The 25282-nt window shown below is 50.7% G+C and overlaps 1 protein-coding gene across 2 annotated transcripts in view; it reads left to right on the top strand.

Annotated features, from left to right (window-relative positions):
- Positions 1 to 25282, top strand: part of mmgt1 (membrane magnesium transporter 1) — an 85994-nt gene that overhangs the window by 26908 nt on the left and 33804 nt on the right. The window lies entirely within an intron of this gene.

Raw genomic sequence — 25282 nt, forward strand, 5'->3', positions numbered from 1 at the left:
ACCCTGTGATGTACCTGTCCTGGGAGTGTTTGATGGGGACAGTGTAGAGGGAGCGTTACTCTGTATCTAACCCTGTGCTGTACCTGTCGTGGGAGTGTTTGATGGGGGCAGTGTAGAGGGAGCTTTACTCTGTATCTAACCCCGTGCTGTACCTGTCCTGGGAGTGTTTGATGGGGACAGTGTAGAGGGAGCTTTAGTCTCCATCTAACCCCCTGCTGTACCTGTCCTGGGAGTGTTTGATGGGGACAGTGTAGTGGGAGCTTTACTCTGTATCTAATCCCGTGCTGTACCTGTCCTGGGAGTGTTTGATGGGAACAGTGTAGAGGGAGCTTTACTCTGTATCTAATCCCGTGCTGTACCTGTCCTGGGAGTGTTTAAAGGGGACAGTGTAGAGGAAGCTTTACTCTGTATCTAACCCCGTGCTGTACCTGTCATGAGAGTATTTGATGGGGACAGTGTAGAGGGAGCTTGACTCTGTATCTAACCCCGTGCTGTACCTGTCCTGGGAGTGTTTGATGGGGACAGTGTAGAGGGAGCTTTAGTCTCTATCTAACCCCCTGCTGTACCTGTCCTGGGAGTGTTTGATGGGGACAGTGTAGAGGGAGCGTTACTCTGTATCTAACCCCGTGCTGTACCTGTCCTGGGAGTGTTTGATGGGGACAGTGTCGAGGGAGCTTTATTCTGTATCTAACCCCGTGCTGTACCGGTCCTGGGAGTGTTTGATGGGGACAGTGTAGAGTGAGCTTTACTCTGTATCTAACCCCGTGCTGTACCTGTCCTGGGAGTGTTTGATGGGGACAGTGTAGAGGGAGCTTTAGTCTCTATCTAACCCCCTGCTGTACCTGTCCTGGGAGTGTTTGATGGGGACAGTGTAGCGGGAGCTTTACTCTGTATCTAACCCCCTGCTGTACCTGTCCTGGGAGTGTTTGATGGGGACAGTGTAGAGGGAGCTTTACTCTGTATCTAACCCCGTGCTGTATCTGTCCTGGGACTGTTTGATGGGGACAGTGTAGAGGGAGCTTTACTCTGTATCTAATCCCGTGCTGTACCTGTCCTGGGAGTGTTTGATGGGGACAGTGTAGAGTGAGCTTTACTCTGTATCTAACCCCTTTCTCTATCTGTCCTTGGGAGTGTATGATGGGGACAGTGTAGAGGGAGCTTTACTCTGTATCTAACCCCGTGCTGTTCCTGTCCTGGGAGTGTTTGATGGGGACAGTGTAGAGGGAGCTTGACTCTGTATCTAACCCCGTGCTGTACCTGTCCTGGGAGTGTTTGATGGTGACAGTGTACAGGGAGCTTTACTTTGTATTTAACCCTGTGCTGTACCTGTCGTGGGAGTGTTTGATGGGGGCAGTGTAGAGGGAGCTTTACTCTGTATCTAACCCCGTGCTGTACCTGTCCGGGGAGTGTTTTATGGGGACAGTGTAGAGTGAGCTTTACTCTGCATCTAACCCCGTGCTGTACCTGTCCTGGGAGTGTTTGATGGGGACAGTGTAGAGGGAGCTTTACTCTGTATCTAACCCAGTGCTGTACCTGTCCTGGGAGTGTTTGATGGGGGCACTGTAGAGGGAGCTTTACTCTGTATCTAACCCCGTGCTGTACCTGTCCTGGGAGTGTTTGATGGGGACTGTGTGGAGGGAGCTTTACTCTGTATCTAACCCCATGCTGTACCTGTCATGAGAGTATTTGATGGGGACAGTGCAGAGGGAGCTTTACTCTGTATCTAACCCCGTGCTGTTCCTGTCCTGGGAGTGTTTGATGGGGACAGTGCAGAGGGATCTTTACTCTGTATCTAACCCTGTGGTGTACCTGTCCTGGGAGTGTGTGATGGGGACAGTGTCGAGGTAGCTTTACTCTGTATCTAACCCTGTGCTGTACCTGTCCTGGGAGTGTTTGATGGGGACAGTGTAGAGGGAGCGTTACTCTGTATCTAACCCCGTGCTGTACCTGTCCTGAGGGCGTTTGATGGCGTCAGTGTAGAGGGAGCTTTATTCTGTATCTAACCCCGTGCTGTACCGGTCCTGGGAGTGTTTGATGGGGACAGTGTAGCGGGAGCTTTACTCTGTATCTCACCCCCTGCTGTACCTGTCCTGGGAGTGTTTGATGGGGACAGTGTAGAGGAAGCTTTACTCTGTATCTAATCCCGTGCTGTACCTGTCCTGGGTGTGTTTGATGGGGACAGTTTAGAGGAAGCTTTACTCTGTATCTAACCCCGCGCTGGACCTGTCCTGGGAGTGTTTGGTGGAGACAGTGTAGAGGGAGCTTTACTCTGCATCTAACCCGGTGCTGTACCTGTCCTGAGAATTTTTGATGGGGACAGTGTAGAGGGAGCTTTATTCTGTATCTAACCCCGTGCTGTACCGGTCCTGGGAGTGTTTGATGGGGACAGTGTAGAGTGAGCTTTACTCTGTATCTAACCCCGTGCTGTACCTGTCCTGGGAGTGTTTGATGGGGACAGTGTCGAGGGAGCTTTACTCTGTATCTAACCCCGTGCTGTGCCTGTCCTGGCAGTGTTTGATGGGGACAGTGTCGAGGGATTTTTGCTCTTTATCTAACCCTGTGCTGTACCTGTCCTGGGAGTATTTGATGGGGACAGTGTCGAGGGAGCTTTACTCTGTATCTAACCCCGTCTGTACCTGTCCTGAGTGTGTTTGATGGGAACAGTGTAGAGGGAGGTTTAGTCTGTACCTAATCCCGTGCTGTACCTGTACTGGGAGTGTTTGATGGGGACAGTGTAGAGGGTGCTTTACTCTGTATCAAACCCTGTGCTGTACCTGTCCTTGGAGAGTTTGATGGGGACAGTGCAGCGGGAGCTTTACTCTGTATCTAACCCCCTGCTGTACCTGTCCTTGGAGTGTTTGATGGGGACAGTGTAGCGGGAGCTTTACTCTGTATCTAACCCCCTGCTGTACCTGTCCTGGGAGTGTTTGATGGGGACACTGTAGCGGGAGCTTTACTCTGTATCTAACCCCCTGCTGTACCTGTCCTGGGAGTGTTTAAAAGGGATAGTGTAGAGGAAGCTTTACTCTGTACCTTATCCCGTGCTGTACCTGTCCGGGCAGTGTTTGATGTCGTCAGTGTCGAGGGAGCTTTACTCTGTATCTAACCCCGTGCTGTTCCTGTCCTGGGAGTGTTTGATGGGGACAGTGTAGAGGGAGGTTTACTCTGTACCTAACCCCGTGCTGTACCTGTACTGGGAGTGTTTGATTGGGACAGTGTAGAGGGAGCTTTACTCTGTATCCAACCCCGTGCTGTTCCTGTCCTGGGAGTGTTTGATGGGGACAGTGTAGAGGCAGCTTTACTTTGTATCTAACCCCGTGCTGTATCTGTCCTGGGAGAGTTTGATGGATACAGTGTAGAGTTAGCTTTACTCTGTATCTAACCCTGTGCTGTACCTGTCCTGAGAATGTTTGATGGGGACAGTGTAGAGGGAGCTTTATTCTGTATCTAACCCCGTGCTGTACCCGTCCTGGGCGTGTTTGATGGGGTCAGTGTAGAGGGAGCTTTACTCTGTATCGAACCCCGTGCTGGACCTGTCCTGGGAGTGTTTGATGGGAACAGTGTAGAGGGAGCTTTACTCTGTATCTAACCCCGTGCTGTACCTGTCCTGGGAGTGTTTGATGGGGACAGTGTAGAGGGAGCTTTACTCTGTATCTTACCCCGTGCTGTATCTGTCCTGGGAGTGTTTGAAGGGGACAGTGTAGAGGAAGCTTTACTCTGTATCTAACCCCGTGCTGTACCTGTCCTGGGTGTGTTTGATGGGGACAGTTTAGAGGGTTCTTTACTCTGTATCTAATCCCGTGCTGTCCCTGTCCTGGGTGTGTTTGATGGCGACAGTGTCGAGGGAGCCTTACTCTGTATCTATCCCCGTGCTGTACCTGTCCTGGCAGTGTTTGATTGGGACAGTGTTGAGGGAGCTTTACTCTGTTTCTAACCCCATGCTGTACATGTCCTTGGCGTGTTTGATGGGGATAGTGTAGAGTGAACTTTACTCTATATCTAACCCCGTGCTGTACCTGTCATGAGAGTGTGTGATGGGGACAGTGTCGAGGTAGCTTTACTCTGTATCTAACCCTGTGCTGTACCTGTCCTGGGAGTGTTTGATGGGGACAGTGTAGAGGGAGCGTTACTCTGTATCTAACCCCGTGCTGTACCTGTCCTGAGGGTGTTTGATGGCGTCAGTGTAGAGGGAGCTTTATTCTGTATCTAACCCCGTGCTGTACCGGTCCTGGGAGTGTTTGATGGGGACAGTGTAGCGGGAGCTTTACTCTGTATCTCACCCCCTGCTGTACCTGTCCTGGGAGTGTTTGATGGGGACAGTGTAGAGGAAGCTTTACTCTGTATCTAATCCCGTGCTGTACCTGTCCTGGGTGTGTTTGATGGGGACAGTTTAGAGGAAGCTTTACTCTGTATCTAACCCCGCGCTGGACCTGTCCTGGGAGTGTTTGGTGGAGACAGTGTAGAGGGAGCTTTACTCTGCATCTAACCCGGTGCTGTACCTGTCCTGAGAATTTTTGATGGGGACAGTGTAGAGGGAGCTTTATTCTGTATCTAACCCCGTGCTGTACCGGTCCTGGGAGTGTTTGATGGGGACAGTGTAGAGTGAGCTTTACTCTGTATCTAACCCCGTGCTGTACCTGTCCTGGGAGTGTTTGATGGGGACAATGTCGAGGGAGCTTTACTCTGTATCTAACCCCGTGCTGTGCCTGTCCTGGCAGTGTTTGATGGGGACAGTGTCGAGGGATTTTTGCTCTTTATCTAACCCTGTGCTGTACCTGTCCTGGGAGTATTTGATGGGGACAGTGTCGAGGGAGCTTTACTCTGTATCTAACCCCGTCTGTACCTATCCTGAGTGTGTTTGATGGGAACAGTGTAGAGGGAGGTTTAGTCTGTACCTAATCCCGTGCTGTACCTGTACTGGGAGTGTTTGATGGGGACAGTGTAGAGGGTGCTTTACTCTGTATCAAACCCTGTGCTGTACCTGTCCTTGGAGAGTTTGATGGGGACAGTGCAGCGGGAGCTTTACTCTGTATCTAACCCCCTGCTGTACCTGTCCTTGGAGTGTTTGATGGGGACAGTGTAGCGGGAGCTTTACTCTGTATCTAACCCCCTGCTGTACCTGTCCTGGGAGTGTTTGATGGGGACACTGTAGCGGGAGCTTTACTCTGTATCTAACCCCCTGCTGTACCTGTCCTGGGAGTGTTTAAAAGGGATAGTGTAGAGGAAGCTTTACTCTGTACCTAATCCAGTGCTGTACCTGTCCGGGCAGTGTTTGATGGGGACAGTGTCGAGGGAGCTTTACTCTGTATCTAACCCCGTGCTGTACCCGTCCTGGGCGTGTTTGATGGGGTCCGTGTAGAGGGAGCTTTACTCTGTATCGAACCCCGTGCTGGACCTGTCCTGGGAGTGTTTGATGGGAACAGTGTCGAGGGAGCTTTACTCTGTATCTAACCCCGTGCTGTACCTGTCCTGGGAGTGTTTGATGGGGACAGTGTAGAGGGAGCTTTACTCTGTATCTTACCCCGTGCTGTATCTGTCCTGGGAGTGTTTGATGGGGACAGTTTAGAGGGTTCTTTACTCTGTATCTAATCCCGTGCTGTCCCTGTCCTGGGTGTGTTTGATGGCGACAGTGTCGAGGGAGCCTTACTCTGTATCTATCCCCGTGCTGTACCTGTCCTGGGAGTGTTTGATTGGGACAGTGTTGAGGGAGCTTTACTCTGTTTCTAACCCCATGCTGTACATGTCCTTGGCGTGTTTGATGGGGATAGTGTAGAGTGAACTTTACTCTATATCTAACCCCGTGCTGTACCTGTCATGAGAGTATTTGATGGGGACAGTGTAGAGGGAGCTTGACTCTGTATCTAACCCCGTGCTGTACCTGTCCTGGGAGTGTTTGATGGGGACAGTGTAGAGGGAGCTTTACTCTGTATCTAACCCCGGGCTGTACCTGTCCTGGGAGTGTTTGATGGGGACAGCGTAGAGGGAGCTTTAGTCTCTATCTAACCCCCTGCTGTACCTGTCCTGGGAGTGTTTGATGGGGACAGTGTAGAGTGAGCTTTACTCTGTATCTAACCCCTTGCTCTATCTGTCCTTGGGAGTGTATGATGGGGACAGTGTAGAGGGAGCTTTACTCTGTATCTAACCCCGTGCTGTTCCTGTCCTGGGAGTGTTTGATGGGGACAGTGTAGAGGGAGCTTTACTCTGTATCTAACCCCGTGCTGTACCTGTCCTGGGAGTGTTTGATGGTGACAGTGTACAGGGAGCTTTACTTTGTATCTAACCCTGTGCTGTACCTGTCGTGGGAGTGTTTGATGGGGGCAGTGTAGAGGGAGCTTTACTCTGTATCTAACCCCGTGCTGTACCTGTCCGGGGAGTGTTTTATGGGGACAGTGTAGAGTGAGCTTTACTCTGCATCTAACCCCGTGCTGTACCTGTCCTGGGAGTGTTTGATGGGGGCACTGTAGAGGGAGCTTTCCTCTGTATCTAACCCCGTGCTGTACCTGTCATGGGAGTATTTGATGGGGACAGTGTAGAGGGAGCTTTACTCTGTATCTAATCCCGTGCTGTACCTGTCCTGGGAGTGTTTGATGGGGACTGTGTGGAGGGAGCTTTACTCTGTATCTAACCCCATGCTGTACCTGTCATGAGAATATTTGATGGGGACAGTGCAGAGGGAGCTTTACTCTGTATCTAACCCCGTGCTGTACCTGTCCTGGGAGTGTTTGATGGGGGCACTGTAGAGGGAGCTTTCCTCTGTATCTAACCCCGTGCTGTACCTGTCATGGGAGTATTTGATGGGGACAGTGTAGAGGGAGCTTTACTCTGTATCTAATCCCGTGCTGTACCTGTCCTGGGAGTGTTTGATGGGGACTGTGTGGAGGGAGCTTTACTCTGTATCTAACCCCATGCTGTACCTGTCATGAGAATATTTGATGGGGACAGTGCAGAGGGAGCTTTACTCTGTATCTAACCCCGTGCTGTTCCTGTCCTGGGAGTGTTTGATGGGGACAGTGCAGAGGGATCTTTACTCTGTATCTAACCCTGTTGTGTACCTGTCCTGGGAGTGTGTGATGGGGACAGTGTCGAGGTAGCTTTACTCTGTATCTAACCCTGTGCTGTACCTGTCCTGGGAGTGTTTGATGGGGACAGTGTAGAGGGAGCTTTACTCTGTATCTAACCCTGTGCTGTACCTGTCCTGGGAGTGTTTGATGGGGACAGTGTAGAGGGAGCGTTACTCTGTATCTAACCCCGTGCTGTACCTGTCCTGAGGGTGTTTGATGGCGTCAGTGTAGAGGGAGCTTTATTCTGTATCTAACCCCGTGCTGTACCGGTCCTGGGAGTGTTTGATGGGGACAGTGTAGCGGGAGCTTTACTCTGTATCTCACCCCCTGCTGTACCTGTCCTGGGAGTGTTTGATGGGGACAGTGTAGAGGAAGCTTTACTCTGTATCTAATCCCGTGCTGTACCTGTCCTGGGTGTGTTTGATGGGGACAGTTTAGAGGAAGCTTTACTCTGTATCTAACCCCGCGCTGGACCTGTCCTGGGAGTGTTTGGTGGAGACAGTGTAGAGGGAGCTTTACTCTGCATCTAACCCTGTGCTGTGTCTGTCCTGGGAGTGTTTGATGGGGACAGTGTCGAGGGAGCTTTACTCTGTATCTAACCCGGTGCTGTACCTGTCCTGAGAATTTTTGATGGGGACAGTGTAGAGGGAGCTTTATTCTGTATCTAACCCCGTGCTGTACCGGTCCTGGGAGTGTTTGGTGGAGACAGTGTAGAGGGAGCTTTACTCTGTATCTAACCCCGTGCTGTACCTGTCCTGGGAGTGTTTGATGGGGACAGTGTCGAGGGAGCTTTACTCTGTATCTATCCCCGTGCTGTGCCTGTCCTGGCAGTGTTTGATGGGGACAGTGTCGAGGGATTTTTGCACTTTATCTAACCCTGTGCTGTACCTGTCCTGGGAGTATTTGATGGGGACAGTGTCGAGGGAGCTTTACTCTGTATCTAACCCCGTCTGTACCTGTCCTGAGTGTGTTTGATGGGAACAGTGTAGAGGGAGGTTTACTCTGTACCTAATCCCGTGCTGTACCTGTACTGGGAGTGTTTGATGGGGACAGTGTAGAGGGTGCTTTACTCTGTATCTAACCCTGTGCTGTACCTGTCCTTGGAGTGTTTGATGGGGACAGTGTAGAGGGAGCTTTACTCTGTATCTAACCCCGTGCTGTACCTGTCCTGGGAGTGTTTGATGGGGACAGTGCAGCGGGAGCTTTACTCTGTATCTAACCCCCTGCTGTACCTGTCCTAGGAGTGTTTGATGGGGACAGTGTAGCGGGAGCTTTACTCTGTATCTAACCCCCTGCTGTACCTGTCCTGGGAGTGTTTGATGGGGACACTGTAGCGGGAGCTTTACTCTGTATCTAACCCCCTGCTGTACCTGTCCTGGGAGTGTTTAAAAGGGATAGTGTAGAGGAAGCTTTACTCTGTATCTAATCCCGTGCTGTCCCTGTCCTGGAAGTGTTTGATGGGGACAGTGTTGAGGGAGCTTTACTCTGTATCTAACCCCGTGCTTTACCTGTCCGGGCAGTGTTTGATGGGGACAGTGTCGAGGGAGCTTTACTCTGTATCTAACCCCGTGCTGTTCCTGTCCTGGGAGTGTTTGATTGGGACAGTGTAGAGGGAGGTTTACTCTGTAACTAACCCCGTGCTGTACCTGTACTGGGAGTGTTTGATTGGGACAGTGTAGAGGTAGCTTTACTCTGTATCCAACCCCGTGCTGTTCCTGTCCTGGGAGTGTTTGATGGGGACAGTGTAGAGGCAGCTTTACTTTGTATCTAACCCCGTGCTGTATCTGTCCTGGGAGAGTTTGATGGATACAGTGTAGATTTAGCTTTACTCTGTATCTAACCCCGTGCTGTACCTGTCCTGAGAATGTTTGATGGGGACAGTGTAGAGGGAGCTTTATTCTGTATCTAACCCCGTGCTGTACCCGTCCTGGGAGTGTTTGATGGGGTCAGTGTAGAGGGAGCTTTATTCTGTATCTAACCCCGTGCTGTACCCGTCCTGGGAGTGTTTGATAGGGACCGTGTAGAGGGAGCTTTACTCTGTATCTAACCCCGTGCTGTACCTGTCCTGGGAGTGTTTGATGGGGACAGTGTAGAGGGACCTTTAGTCTCCATCTAACCCCCTGCTGTACCTGTCCTGGGAGTGTTTGATGGGGACAGTGTAGCGGGAGCTTTACTCTGTATCTAATCCCGTGCTGTACCTGTCCTGGGAGTGTTTGATGGGGACAGTGTAGTGGGAGCTTTACTCTGTATCTTACCCCGTGCTGTATCTGTCCTGGGAGTGTTTAAAGGGGACAGTGTAGAGGGAGCTTTACTCTGTATCTAACCCCCTGCTGTACCTGTCCTTGGAGTGTTTAAAAGGGATAGTGTAGAGGAAGCTTTACTCTGTACCTAATCCCGTGCTGTACCTGTCCGGGCAGTGTTTGATGGGGACAGTGTCGAGGGAGCTTTACTCTGTATCTAACCCCGTGCTGTACCTGTACTGGGAGTGTTTGATTGGGACAGTGTAGAGGGAGCTTTACTCTGTATCCAACCCCGTGCTGTATCTGACCTGGGAGAGTTTGATGGATACAGTGTAGAGTTAGCTTTACTCTGTATCTAACCCCGTGCTGTACCTGTCCTGAGAATGTTTGATGGGGACAGTGTAGAGGGAGCTTTAGTCTCCATCTAACCCCCTGCTGTACCTGTCCTGGGAGTGTTTGATGGGGACAGTGTAGAGTGAGCTTTACTCTGTATCTAACCCCGTGCTGTACCTGTCCTGGGAGTGTTTGATGGGGACAGTGTAGAGGGAGCTTTACTCTGTATCTAACCCCGTGCTGTACCTGTCCTGAGAATGTTTGATGGGGACAGTGTAGAGGGAGCTTTAGTCTCCATCTAACCCCCTGCTGTACCTGTCCTGGGAGTGTTTGATGGGGACAGTGTAGAGGGAGCTTTACTCTGTATCTATCCCCGTGCTGTACCTGTCCTGGGAGTGTTTGATGTGGACAGTGTAGAGGGAGCTTTACTCTGTATCTAACCCCGTGCTGTACCTGTCCTGGGAGTATTTGATGGGGACAGTGTCGAGGGAGCTTTACTCTGTATCTAACCCCGTCTGTACCTGTCCTGAGTGTGTTTGATGGGAACAGTGTAGAGGGAGGTTTACTCTGTACCTAATCCCGTGCTGTACCTGTACTGGGAGTGTTTGATGGGGACAGTGTAGAGGGTGCTTTACTCTGTATCTAACCCTGTGCTGTACCTGTCCTTGGAGTGTTTGATGGGGACAGTGTAGAGGGAGCTTTACTCTGTATCTAACCCCGTGCTGTACCTGTCCTGGGAGTGTTTGATGGGGACAGTGCAGCGGGAGCTTTACTCTGTATCTAACCCCCTGCTGTACCTGTCCTAGGAGTGTTTGATGGGGACAGTGTAGCGGGAGCTTTACTCTGTATCTAACCCCCTGCTGTACCTGTCCTGGGAGTGTTTGATGGGGACACTGTAGCGGGAGCTTTACTCTGTATCTAACCCTCTGCTGTATCTGTCCTGGGAGTGTTTGATGGGGACACTGTCGCGGGAGCTTTACTCTGTATCTAACCCCCTGCTGTACCTGTCCTGGGAGTGTTTAAAAGGGATAGTGTAGAGGAAGCTTTACTCTGTATCTAATCCCGTGCTGTCCCTGTCCTGGAAGTGTTTGATGGGGACAGTGTTGAGGGAGCTTTACTCTGTATCTAACCCCGTGCTTTACCTGTCCGGGCAGTGTTTGATGGGGACAGTGTCGAGGGAGCTTTACTCTGTATCGAACCCCGTGCTGTTCCTGTCCTGGGAGTGTTTGATGGGGACAGTGTAGAGGGAGGTTTACTCTGTAACTAACCCCGTGCTGTACCTGTACTGGGAGTGTTTGATTGGGACAGTGTAGAGGTAGCTTTACTCTGTATCCAACCCCGTGCTGTTCCTGTCCTGGGAGTGTTTGATGGGGACAGTGTAGAGGCAGCTTTACTTTGTATCTAACCCCGTGCTGTATCTGTCCTGGGAGAGTTTGATGGATACAGTGTAGAGTTAGCTTTACTCTGTATCTAACCCCGTGCTGTACCTGTCCTGAGAATGTTTGATGGGGACAGTGTAGAGGGAGCTTTATTCTGTATCTAACCCCGTGCTGTACCCGTCCTGGGAGTGTTTGATGGGGTCAGTGTAGAGGGAGCTTTACTCTGTATCGAACCCCGTGCTGGACCTGTCCTGGGTGTGTTTGATTGGGACAGTGTAGAGTGAGCTTTACTCTGTATCTAACCCCGTGCTGTACCTGTCCTGGGAGTGTTTGATGGGGACAGTGTAGAGGGAGCTTTACTCTGTATCTAACCCCATGCTGTACCTGTCCTGGGAGTGTTTCATGGGGACAGTGTAGAGTGAGCTTTACTCTGGATCTAACCCCGTGCTGTACCTGTCCTGAGAATGTTTGATGGGGACAGTGTAGAGTGAGCTTTACTCTGGATCTAACCCCGTGCTGTACCGGTCCTGGGAGTGTTTGATGGGGACAGTGTAGAGTTAGCTTTACTCTGTATCGAACCCCGTGCTGTACCTGTCCTGGGAGTGTTTGATAGGGACAGTGTAGAGGGAGCTTTATTCTGTATCTAACCCCCTGCTGTACCTGTCCTGGGAGTGTTTGATGGGGACAGTGTAGAGGGAGCTTTACTCTGTATTTAACCCCGTGCTGTACCTGTCCTGGGAGTGTCTGATGGGGACATTGTAGAGGGAGCTTTACTCTGTATTTAACCCCATGCTGTACCTGTCCTGGGAGTGTTTGATGGGGACAGTTTAGAGGGTTCTTTACTCTGTATCTAATCCCGTGCTGTCCCTGTCCTGGGAGTGTTTGATGGGGACAATGTCGCGGGAGCTTTACTCTGTATCTAACCCTGTGCTGTACCTGTCCTGGGAGTGTTTGATGGGGACAGTGTGGAGGGAGCTTTACTCTGTATCTAACCCCATGCTGTACCTGTCCTGGGAGTGTTTGATGGGGACAGTTTAGAGGAAGCTTTAATCTGTATCTAATCCCGTGCTGTACCTGTCCTGGGAGTGTTTGATGGGGACAGTTTAGAGGAAGCTTTTATCTGTATCTAACCCCGCGCTGGACCTGTCCTGGGAGTGTTTGATAGGGACAGTGTAGAGGGAGTTTTACTCTGTATTTGACCCCGTGCTGTACCTGTCCTGGGAGTGTTTGGTGGGGACAGTGTAGAGGGAGCTTTACTCTGCATCTAACCCTTTGCTGTGTCTGTCCTGGGAGTGTTTGATGGCGACAATGTCGAGGGAGCTTTACTCTGTATCTATCCCCATGCTGTACCTGTCCTTGGCGTGTTTGATGGGGACAGTCTAGAGTGAGCTTTACTCTATATCTCACCCCGTGCTGTACCTGTCATGAGAGTATTTGATGGGGACAGTATAGAGGGAGCTTTACTCTGTATCTAACCCCGTGCTGTTCCTGTCCTGGGAGTGTTTGATGGGGACAGTGCAGAGGAATCTTTACTCTGTATCTAACCCTGTGCTGTACCTGTCCTGGGAGTGTGTGATGGGGACAGTGTCGAGGTAGCTTTACTCTGTATCTAACCCTGAGCTGTACCTGTCCTGGGAGTGTTTGATGGGGACAGTGTAGAGGGAGCATTACTCTGTATCTAACCCCGTGCTGTACCTGTCCTGAGGGTGTTTGATGGCGACAGTGTAGAGGGAGCTTTATTCTGTATCTAACCCCGTGCTGTACCGGTCCTCGGAGTGTTTGATGGGGACAGTGTTGAGGGATTTTTGCTCTTTATCTAACCCTGTGCTGTACCTGTCCTGGGAGTATTTGATGGGGACAGTGTCGAGGGAGCTTTACTCTGTATCTAATCCCGTGCTGTACCTGTCCTGGGAGTGTTTGATGGGGACAGTGTAGTGGGAGCTTTACTCTGTATCTTACCCCGTGCTGTACCTGTCCTGGGAGTGTTTGATGGGGACAGTGTAGAGGGAGCTTTACTCTGTATCTAACCCCGTGCTGTACCTGTCCTGGGTGTGTTTGATGGGGACAGTTTAGAGGGTTCTTTACTCTGTATCTAATCCCGTGCTGTCCCTGTCCTGGGAGTGTTTGATGGCGACAGTGTAGAGGGAGCTTTACTCTGTATTTAACCCCGTGCTGTACCTGTCCTGGGAGTGTCTGATGGGGACATTGTAGAGTGAGCTTTACTCTGTATCTAACCCCGTGCTGTACCTGTCCTGGGAGTGTTTGATGGGGACAGTGCAGAGGGATCTTTACTCTGTATCTAACCCTGTGCTGTACCTGTCCTGGGAGTGTTTGATGGGGACAGTGTAGAGGGAGCGTTACTCTGTATCTAACCCCCGTGCTGTACCTATCCTGAGGGTGTTTGATGGCGACAGTGTAGAGGGAGCTTTATTCTGTATCTAACCCCGTGCTGTACCGGTCCTGGGAGTGTTTGATGGGGACAGTGTAGCGGGAGCTTTACTCTGTATCTAACCCCCTTCTGTACCTGTCCTGGGAGTATTTGATGTGGACAGTGTAGCAGGAGCTTTACTCTGTGTCTAACCCCGTGCTGTACCTGTCCTGGGAGTCTTTGATGGGGACAGTGTAGAGGGAGCTTTACTCTGTATTTAACCCCGTGCTGTACCTGTCCTGGGAGTGTTTGGTGGAGACAGTGTAGAGGGAGCTTTACTCTGCATCTAACCCTGTGCTGTGTCTGTCCTGGGAGTGTTTGATGGGGACAGTGTCGAGGGAGCTTTACTCTGTATCTAACCCGGTGCTGTACCTGTCCTGAGAATTTTTGATGGGGACAGTGTGGAGGGTGCTTTACTCTGTATCTAACCCTGTGCTGTACCTGTCCTTGGAGTGTTTGATGGGGACAGTGTAGAGGGAGCTTTACTCTGTATCTAACCCCGTGCTGTACCTGTCCTGGGAGTGTTTCATGGGGACAGTGTAGCGGGAGCTTTACTCTGTATCTAACCCCCTGCTGTACCTGTCCTGGGAGTGTTTCATGGGGACAGTGTAGCGGGAGCTTTACTCTGTATCTAACCCCCTGCTGTACCTGTCCTGGGAGTGTTTAAAAGGGATAGTGTAGAGGAAGCTTTACTCTGTACCTAATCCCGTGCTGTACCTGTACTGGGAGTGTTTGATGGGGACAGTGTAGAGGGTGCTTTACTCTGTATCTAACCCTGTGCTGTACCTGTCCTTGGAGTGTTTGATGGGGACTGTGTAGAGGGAGCTTTACTCTGTATCTAACCCCGTGCTGTACCTGTCCTGAGAGTGTTTGATCGGGACAGTGTAGCGGGAGCTTTACTCTGCATCTAACCCCCTGCTGTACCTGTCCTGGGAGTGTTTGATGGGGACAGTGTAGCGGGAGCTTTCCTCTGTATCTAACCCTCTGCTGTACCTGTCCTGGGAGTGTTTGATGGGGACACTGTAGCGGGAGCTTTACTCTGTATCTAACCCCCTGCTGTACCTATCCTGGGAGTGTTTAAAAGGGATAGTGTAGAGGAAGCTTTACTCTGTATCTAATCCCGTGCTGTCTTTGTCCTGGAAATGTTTGATGGGGACAGTGTCGAGGGAGCTTTACTCTGTATCTAACCCCGTGCTTTACCTGTCCGGGCAGTGTTTGATTGGGACAGTGTAGAGGGAGCTTTACTCTGTATCTATCCCCATGCTGTGCCTGTCCTGGCAGTGTTTGATGGGGACAGTGTCGAGGGATTTTTGCTCTTTATCTAACCCTGTGCTGTACCTGTCCTGGGAGTATTTGATGGGGACAGTGTCGAGGGAGCTTTGCTCTGTATCTAACCCCGTCTGTACCTGTCCTGAGTGTGTTTGATGTGAACAGTGTAGAGGGATGTTTACTCTGTACCTAATCCCGTGCTGTACCTGTACTGGGAGTGTTTGATGGGGACAGTGTAGAGGGTGCTTTACTCTGTATCTAACCCTGTGCTGTACCTGTCCTTGGAGTGTTTGATGGGGACAGTGTAGCGGGAGCTTTACTCTGTATCTAACCCCTGCTGTACGTGTCCTGGGAGTGTTTGATGGGGACAGTGTAGCGGGAGCTTTACTCTGTATCTAACCCCCTGCTGTACCTGTCCTGGGAGTGTTTGATGGGGACACTGTAGCGGGAGCTTTGCTCTGTATCTAACCCCCTGCTGTACCTGTCCTGGGAGTGTTTAAAAGGGATAGTGTAGAGGAAGCTTTACTCTGTACCTAATCCCGTGCTGTACCTGTACTGGGAGTGTTTGATGGGGACAGTGTAGAGGGTGCTTTACTCTGTATCTAACCCCGTGCTGTACCTGTCCTTGGAGTGTTTGATGGGGACAGTGTAGAGGGAGCTTTACTCTGTATCTAACCCCGTGCTGTACCTGTCCTGGGAGTGTTTGATGGGGACAGTGTAGCGGGAGCTTTACTCTGTATCTAACCCCCTGCTGTACCTGTCCTGGGAGTGTTTGATGGGGACAGTGTAGCGGGAGCTTTACTCTGTATCTAACCCTCTGCTGTACCTGTCCTAGGAGTGTTTGATGGGGACACTGTAGCGGGAGCTTTACTCTGTATCTAACCCCCTGCTGTACCTGTCCTGGGAGTGTTTAAAAGGGATAGTGTAGAGGAAGCTTTACTCTGTATCTAATCCCGTGCTGTCCCTGTCCTGGAAGTGTTTGATGGGGACAGTGTCGAGGGAGCTTTACTCTGTATCTAACCCCGTGCTTTACCTGTCCGGGCAGTGTTTGATGGGGACAGTGTAGAGGGAGCTTTATTCTGTATCTAACCCCGTGCTGTACCCGTCCTGGGAGTGTTTGATGGGGACAGTGTAGAGGGAGTTTTACTCTGTATCTGACCCCGTGCTGTACCTGTCCTGGGAGTGTTTGATGGGGACAGTCTAGAGTGAGCTTTACTCTATATCTCACCCCGTGCTGTACCTGTCATGAGAGTATTTGATGGGGACAGTGTAGAGGGAGCTTTACTCTGTATCTAACCCCGTGCTGTTCCTGTCCTGGGAGTGTTTGATGGGGACAGTGTAGTGGGAGCTTTACTCTGTATCTTACCCCGTGCTGTACCTGTCCTGGGAGTGTTTAAAGGGGACAGTGTAGAGGGAGCTTTACTCTGTATCTTACCCCGTGCTGTACCTGTCCTGGGAGTGTTTGATGGGGACAGTGTAGTGGGAGCTTTACTCTGTATTTAACCCCGTGCTGTACCTGTCCTGGGTGTGTTTGATGGGGACAGTTTAGAGGGTTCTTTACTCTGTATCTAATCCCGTGCTGTCCCTGTCCTGGGAGTGTTTGATGGCGACAGTGTCGAGGGAGCCTTACTCTGTATGTATCCCCGTGCTGTACCTGTCCTGGCAGTGTTTGATTGGGACAGTGTTGAGGGATTTTTGCTCTGTATCTTACCCCGTGCTGTACCTGTTCTGGGAGTGTTTGATGCGGACGGTGTAGAGGGAGCTTTACTCTGTATCTAACCCGGTGCTGTACATGTCCTTGGTGTGTTTGATGGGGACAGTATAGAGGGAGCTTTACTCTATATCTAACCCCGTGCTGTACCTGTCATGAGAGTATTTGATGGGGACAGTGTAGAGGGAGCTTTACTCTGTATCTAACCCCGTGCTGTACCTGTCCTGGGAGTGTTTGATGGGGACAGTGTAGAGGGAGCTTTAGTCTCTATCTAACCCCCTGCTGTACCTGTCCTGGGAGTGTTTGATGGGGACAGTGTAGCGGGAGCTTTACTCTGTATCTAACCCTCTGCTGTACCTGTCCTGGGAGTGTTTGATGGGGACACTGTAGCGGGAGCTTTACTCTGTATCTAACCCCCTGCTGTACCTGTCCTGGGAGTGTTTAAAAGGGATAGTGTAGAGGAAGCTTTACTCTGTATCTAATCCCGTGCTGTCCCTGTCCTGGAAGTGTTTGATGGGGACAGTGTAGAGGGAGCTTTATTCTGTATCTAACCCCGTGCTGTACCTGTCCTGGGAGTGTTTGATGGGGACAGTGTAGAGGGTGATTTACTCTGTATCTAATCCCGTGCTGTACCTGTCAAAGAACAAAGAACAAAGAAATGTACAGCTCAGGAACAGGCCCTTCGGCCCTCCAAGCCCGTGCCGACCATACTGCCCGACTAAACTACAATCTTCTACACTTCCTGGGTCCGTATCCTTCTATTCCCATCCTATTCATATATTTGTCAAGATGCCCCTTAAATGTCACTATCGTCCCTGCCTCCACTACCTCCTCCGGTAGTGAGTTCCAGGCACCCACTACCCTCTGCGTAAAAAACTTGCCTCGTACATCTACTCTAAACTTTGCCCCTCTCACCTTAAACCTATGCCCCCTAGTAATTGACCCCTCTACCCTGGGGAAAAGCCTCTGACTATCCACTCTGTCTATGCCCCTCATAATTTTGTATACCTCTATCAGGTCGCCCCTCAACCTCCTTCGTTCCAGTGAGAACAAACCGAGTTTATTCAATCGCTCCTCATAGCTTATGCCCTCCATACCAGGCAACATTCTGGTAAATCTCTTCTGCACCCTCTCTAAAGCCTCCACATCCTTCTGGTAGTGTGGCGACCAGAATTGAACACTATACTCCAAGTGTGGCCTAACTAAGGTTCTATACAGCTGCAACATGACTTGCCAATTCTTATACTCAATGCCCCGGCCAATGAAGGCAAGCATGCCGTATGCCTTCTTGACTACCTTCTCCACCTGTGTAGCCCCTTTCAGTGATCTGTGGACCTGTACTCCTAGATCTCTTTGACTTTCAATACTCTTGAGGGTTCTACCATTCACTGTATATTCCCTACCTGCATTAGCCCTTCCAAAATGCATTACCTCACATTTGTCCAGGTTAAACTCCATCTGCCATCTCTCCGCCCAAGTCTCCAGACAATCTAAATCCTGCTGTATCCTCAGACAGTCCTCATCGCTATCCGCAATTCCACCAACCTTTGTGTCGTCTGCAAACTTACTAATCATTTATATATACTACAAAGAGCAAAGGTCCCAGCACTGATCCCTGTGGAACACCACTGGTCACAGCCCTCCAATTAGAAAAGCATCCCTCCATTGCTACCCTCTGCCTTCTATGGCCTAGCCAGTTCTGTATCCACCTTGCCAGTTCACCCCTGATCCCGTGTGACTTCACCTTTTGTACTAGTCTACCATGAGGGACCTTGTCAAAGGCCTTACTGAAGTCCATATAGACGACATCTACTGCCCTACCTGCATCAATCATCTTAGTGACCTCCTCGAAAAACTCTATCAAGTTAGTGAGACACGACCTCCCCTTCACAAAACCGTGCTGCCTCTCACTAATACGTCCATTTGCTTCCAAATGGGAGTAGATCCTGTCTCGAAGAATTCTCTCCAGTAATTTCCCTACCACTGAAGTAAGGCTCACCGGCCTGTAGTTCCCGGGATTATCCCTGCCACCCTTCTTAAACAGAGGAACAACATTGGCTATTCTCCAGTCCTCCGGGACATCCCCTGAAGACAGCGAGGATCCAAAGATTTCTGTCAAGGCCTCAGCAATTTCCTCTCCAGCCTCCTTCAGTATTCTGGGGTAGATCCCATCCGGCCCTGGGGACTTATCTACCTTAATATTTTTTAAGACACCCAACACCTCGTCTTTTTGGATCACAATGTGACCCAGGCTATCTACACCCCCTTCTCCAGACTCAACATCTACCAATTCCTTCTCTTTGGTGAATACTGATGCAAAGTATTCATTTAGTACCTCGCCCATTTCCTCTGGCTCCACACATAGATTCCCTTGCCTATCCTTCAGTGGGCCAACCCTTTCCCTGGCTACCCTCTTGCTTTTTATGTAAGTGTAAAAAGCCTTGGGATTTTCCTTAACCCTATTTGCCAATGACTTTTCATGACCCCTTCTAGCCCTCCTGACTCCTTGCTTAAGTTCCTTCCTACTTTCCTTATATGCCACACAGGCTTCGTCTGTTCCCAGCCTTTTAGCCCTGACAAATGCCTCCTTTTTCTTTTTGACGAGGCCTACAATATCACTCGTCATCCAAGGTTCCCGAAAATTGCCGTATTTATCTTTCTTCCTCACAGGAACATGCCTGTCCTGTATTCCTTTCAACTGACACTTGAAAGCCTCCCACATGTCAGATGTTGATTTGCCCTCAAACATCCGCCCCCAATCTATGTTCTTCAGTTCCCGCCTAATATTGTTATAATTAGCCTTCCCCCAATTTAGCACATTCATCCTCGGACCACTCTTATCCTTGTCCACCAGTACTTTAAAACTTACTGAATTGTGGTCACTGTTACCGAAATGCTCCCCTACTGAAACATCTACCACCTGGCCGGGCTCATTCCCCAATACCAGGTCCAGTACCGCCCCTTCCCTAGTTGGACTGTTTACATATTGTTTTAAGAAGCCCTCCTGGACGCTCCTTACAAACTCTGCCCCGTCTAAACCCCTGGCACTAAGTGAGTCCCAGTCAATATTGGGGAAGTTGAAGTCTCCCATCACCACAACCCTGTTGTTTTTACTCTTTTCCAAAATCTGTCTACCTATCTGCTCCTCTATCTCCCGCTGGCTGTTGGGAGGCCTGTAGTATACCCCCAACATTGTGACTGCACCCTTCTTATTCCTGATCTCTACCCATATAGCCTCACTGCCCTCTGAGGTGTCCTCTCGCTGTATAGCTGTGATACTCTCCTGAACAAGTAGCGCAACTCCGCCTCCCCTTTTACATCCCCCTCTATCCCGCCTGAAACATCTAAATCCTGGAACGTTTAGCTGCCAATCCTGCCCTTCCCTCAACCAGGTCTCTGTAATGGCAACAACATCATAGTTCCAAGTAGTAATCCAAGCTCTAAGTTCATCTGCCTTACCCGTAATGCTCCTTGCATTAAAACATATGCACTTCAGGCCACCAGACCCGCTGTGTTCAGCAACTTCTCCCCGTCTGCGCTGCCTCAGAGCCACACTGTCCCTATTCCCTAGTTCTCCCTCAATGCTCTCACCTTCTGACCTATTGCTCCCGTGCCCACCCCCCTGCCATACTAGTTTAAACCCTCCCGTGTGACACTAGCAAACCTCGCGGCCAGGATATTTATGCCTCTCCGGTTTAGATGCAACCCGTCCATCTTATACAGGTCACACCTGCCCCGGAAGAGCTCCCAGTGGTCCAGATAACAGAAACCCTCCCTCCTACACCAGCTGTTTAGCCACGTGTTTGTCTGCTCTATCTTCCTATTTCTAGCCTCACTGGCACGTGGCACAGGGAGTAATCCCGAAATTACAACCCTCGAGGTCCTGTCTTTTAACTTTCTGCCTAGCTCCCTGAACTCCTGCTGCAGGACCTCATGCCCCTTCCTGCCTATGTCGTTAGTACCAATACGTACAACGACCTCTGCCTGTTTGCCCTCCCCCTTCAGGATTCCCTCTACCCGTTCGGAGACATCCTGGACCCTGGCACCAGGGAGGCAACATACCATCCTGGAGTCTCTTTCACGTCCACAGAAGCGCCTATCTGTGCCCCTGACTATAGAGTCCCCTATAACTATTACTCTTCTGCGCTTTGACCCTCCCTTCTGAACATCAGAGCCAGCCGTGGTGCCACTGCTCTGGCTGCTGCTGTTTTCCCCTGATAGGCTATCCCCCCCGACAGTATCCAAAGGGGTATATCTGTTCGAGATGGGGACAACCACAGGGGATTCCTGCACTGACTGCCTGCCCTTTCTGGTGGTCACCCATTTCTCTGCCTGCACCTTGGGTGTGACCACACTTACATAACTGCGATCTATGACGCTTTCCGCCACCTGCATGCTCCTAAGTGCATCCAATTGCTGCTCCAACCGAACCATGCGGTCTGTGAGGAGCTGCAGTTGGGTGCACTTTCTGCAGATGAAGCCTGGGAGTGTTTGATGGGGACGGTGTAGAGGGAGCTTTACTCTGTTTCTAACCCCATGCTGTACATGTCCTTGGCGTGTTTGATGGGGACAGTGTAGAGTGAGCTTTACTCTATATCTAACCCCGTGCTGGACCTGTCCTGGGAGTGTTTGATGGGGACAGTGTAGTGGGAGATTTACACTGTATCTAATCCCGTGCTGTACCTGTCCTGGGAGTGTTTGATGGGAACAGTGTAGAGGGAGCTTTACTCTGTATCTAATCCCGTGCTGTACCTGTCCTGGGAGTGTTTGATGGGGACAGTGTTGAGGGATTTTTGCTCTGTATCTAACCCCGTGCTGTACCTGTTCTGGGAATGTTTGATGGGGACAGTGTCGAGGGAGCTTTACTCTGTATCTAACCCCGTGCTGTACCTGTCCTGGGAGTGTTTGATGGGGACGGTGTAGAGGGAGCTTTACTCTGTTTCTAACCCCATGCTGTACATGTCCTTGGAGTGTTTGATGGGGACAGTGTAGAGTGAGCTTTACTCTATATCTAACCCCGTGCTGTACCTGTCATGAGAGTATTTGATGGGGACAGTGTAGAGGGAGCTTTACTCTGTATCTAACCCCGTGCTGTACCTGTCCTGGGAGTGTTTGATGGGGACAGTGTAGAGGGAGCTTTAGTCTCTATCTAACCCCCTGCTGTACCTGTCCTGGGAGTGTTTGATGGGGACAGTGTAGAGGGAGCGTTACTCTGTATCTAACCCCGTGCTGTACCTGTCCTGAGAGTGTTTGATGGGGACAGTGTCGAGGGAGCTTTATTCTGTATCTAACCCCGTGCTGTACCGGTCCTGGGAGTGTTTGATGGGGACAGTGTAGAGTGAGCTTTACTCTGTATCTAACCCCGTGCTGTACCTGTCCTGGGAGTGTTTGATGGGGACAGTGTAGAGGGAGCTTTAGTCTCCATCTAACCCCCTGCTGTACCTGTCCTGGGAGTGTTTGATGGGGACAGTGTAGCGGGAGCTTTACTCTGTATCTAACCCCCTGCTGTACCTGTCCTGGGAGTGTTTGATGGGGACAGTGTAGCGGGAGCTTTACTCTGTATCTAACCCCCTGCTGTACCTGTCCTGGGAGTGTTTGATGGGGACAGTGTAGAGGGAGCTTTACTCTGTATTTAACCCCGTGCTGTACCTGTCCTGGGAGTGTCTGATGGGGACATTGTAGAGGGAGCTTTACTCTGTATTTAACCCCATGCTGTACCTGTCCTGGGAGTGTTTGATGGGGACAGTGTAGAGGGAGCTTTACTCTGTTTCCAACCCCATGCTGTACCTGTCCTTGGCGTGTTTGATGGGGACAATGTAGAGTGAGCTTTACTCTATATCTCACCCCGTGCTGTACCTGTCATGAGAGTATTTGATGGGGACAGTGTAGAGGGAGCTTTACTCTGTATCTAATCCCGTGCTGTACCTGTCCTGGGAGTGTTTGATGGGGACAGTGTCGAGGTAGCTTTACTCTGTATCTAACCCTGTGCTTTACCTGTCCTGGGAGTGTTTGATGGGGACAGTGTAGAGGGAGCTTTACTCTGTATCTAACCCTGTGCTGTACCTGTCCTGGGAGTGTTTGATGGGGACAGTGTAGAGGGAGCGTTACTCTGTATCTAACCCCGTGCTGTACCTGACCTGAGGGTGTTTGATGGCGACAGTGTAGAGGGAGCTTTATTCTGTATCTAACCCCGTGCTGTACCGGTCCTGGGAGTGTTTGATGGGGACCGTGTAGCGGGAGCTTTACTCTGTATCTAACCCCCTTCTGTACCTATCCTGGGAGTATTTGATGTGGACAGTGTAGCAGGAGCTTTACTCTGTATCTAACCCCCTGCTGTACCTGTCCTGGGAGTCTTTGATGGGGACAGTGGAGAGGGAGCTTTACTCTGTATTTAACCCCGTGCTGTACCTGTCCTGGGAGTATTTGGTGGAGACCGTGTAGAGGGAGCTTTACTCTGCATCTAACCCTGTGCTGTGTCTGTCCTGGGAGTGTTTGATGGGGACAGTGTCGAGGGAGCTTTACTCTGTATCTAACCCGGTGCTGTACCTGTCCTGGGAGTGTTTGATGGGGACAGTGAAGCGGGAGCTTTACTCTGTATCTAACCCCCTGCTGTACCTGTCCTGGGAGTGTTTGATGGGGACAGTGTAGCGGGAGCTTTACTCTGTATCTAACCCCCTGCTGTACCTGTCCTGGGAGTGTTTGATGGGGACACTGTAGCGGGAGCTTTACTCTGTATCTAACTCCCTGCTGTACCTGTCCTGGGAGTGTTTAAAAGGGATAGTGTAGAGGAAGCTATACTCTGTACCTAATCCCGTGCTGTACCTGTACTGGGAGTGTTTGATGGGGACTGTGTAGAGGGTGCTTTACTCTGTATCTAACCCTGTGCTGTACCTGTCCTTGGAGTGTTTGATGGGGACAGTGTAGAGGGAGCTTTACTCTGTATCTAACCCCGTGCTGTACCTGTCCTGGGAGTGTTATTTCGGTACAGTGTAGCGGGAGCTTTACTCTGTATCTAACCCCCTGCTGTACCTGTCCTGGGAGTGTTTGATGGGGACAGTGTAGCGGGAGCTTTACTCTGTATCTAACCCTCTGCTGTACCTGTCCTGGGAGTGTTTGATGGGGACACTGTAGCGGGAGCTTTACTCTGTATCTAACCCCCTGCTGTACCTGTCCTGGGAGTGTTTAAAAGGGATAGTGTAGAGGAATCTTTACTCTGTATCTAATCCCGTGCTGTCCCTGTCCTGGAAGTGTTTGATGGGGACAGTGTCGAGGGAGCTTTACTCTGTATCTAACCCCGTGCTTTACCTGTCCGGGCAGTGTTTGATGGGGACAGTGTCGAGGGAGCTTTACTCTGTATCTAACCCCGTGCTGTTCCTGTCCTGGGAGTGTTTGATGGGGACAGTGTAGAGGGAGCTTTACTCTGTATCTATCCCCGTGCTGTGCCTGTCCTGGCTGTGTTTGATGGGGACAGTGTCGAGGGATTTTTGCTCTTTATCTAACCCTGTGCTGTTCCTGTCCTGGGAGTATTTGATGGGGACAGTGTCGAGGGAGCTTTACTCTGTATCTAACCCCGTCTGTACCTGTCCTGAGAGTGTTTGATGGGAACAGTGTAGAGGGAGGTTTACTCTGTACCTAATCCCGTGCTGTACCTGTACTGGGAGTGTTTGATGGGGACAGTGTAGAGGGTGCTTTACTCTGTATCTAACCCCGTGCTGTACCTGTCCTGGGAGTCTTTGATGGGGATAGTGTAGCGGGAGCTTTACTCTGTATCTAACCCCCTGCTGTACCTGTCCTGGGAGTGTTTGATGGGGACACTGTAGCGGGAGCTTTGCTCTGTATCTAACCCCCTGCTGTACCTGTCCTGGGAGTGTTTGATGGGGACACTGTAGCGGGAGCTTTACTCTGTATCTAACCCCCTGCTGTACCTGTCCTGGGAGTGTTTAAAAGGGATAGTGTAGAGGAAGCTTTACTCTGTACCTAATCCCGTGCTGTACCTGTACTGGGAGTGTTTGATGGGGACAGTGTAGAGGGTGCTTTACTCTGTATCTAACCCTGTGCTGTACCTGTCCTTGGAGTGTTTGATGGGGACAGTGTAGAGGGAGCTTTACTCTGTATCTAACCCCGTGCTGTACCTGTCCTGGGAGTGTTTGATGGGGACAGTGTAGCGGGAGCTTTACTCTGTATCTAACCCCCTGCTGTACCTGTCCTGGGAGTGTTTAAAAGGGATAGTGTAGATAGTGCACCTGTCCTGGGAGTGTTTGATGGGGACACTGTAGCGGGAGCTTTACTCTGTATCTAACCCCCTGCTGTACCTGTCCTGGGAGTTTTTAAAAGGGATAGTGTAGAGGAAGCTTTACTCTGTATCTAATCCCGTGCTGTCCCTGTCCTGGAAGTGTTTGATGGGGACAGTGTCGAGGGAGCTTTACTCTGTATCTAACCCCGTGCTTTACCTGTCCGGGCAGTGTTTGATGGGGACAGTGTCGAGGGAGCTTTACTCTGTATCTAACCCCGTGCTGTTCCTGTCCTGGGAGTGTTTGATGGGGACAGTGTAGAGGGAGGTTTACTCTGTACCTAACCCCGTGCTGTACCTGTACTGGGAGTGTTTGATTGGGACAGTGTAGAGGGAGCTTTACTCTGTATCCAACCCCGTGCTGTTCCTGTCCTGGGAGTGTTTGATGGGGACAGTGTAGAGGCAGCTTTACTTTGTATCTAACCCCGTGCTGTATCTGTCCTGGGAGAGTTTGATGGATACAGTGTAGAGTTAGCTTTACTCTGTATCTAACCCCGTGCTGTACCTGTCCTGAGAATGTTTGATGGGGACAGTGTAGAGGGAGCTTTATTCTGTATCTAACCCCGTGCTG

This window comes from Scyliorhinus torazame, chromosome 19, assembly GCF_047496885.1.
Source record: "Scyliorhinus torazame isolate Kashiwa2021f chromosome 19, sScyTor2.1, whole genome shotgun sequence".
Lineage (NCBI taxonomy): Eukaryota > Metazoa > Chordata > Chondrichthyes > Carcharhiniformes > Scyliorhinidae > Scyliorhinus > Scyliorhinus torazame.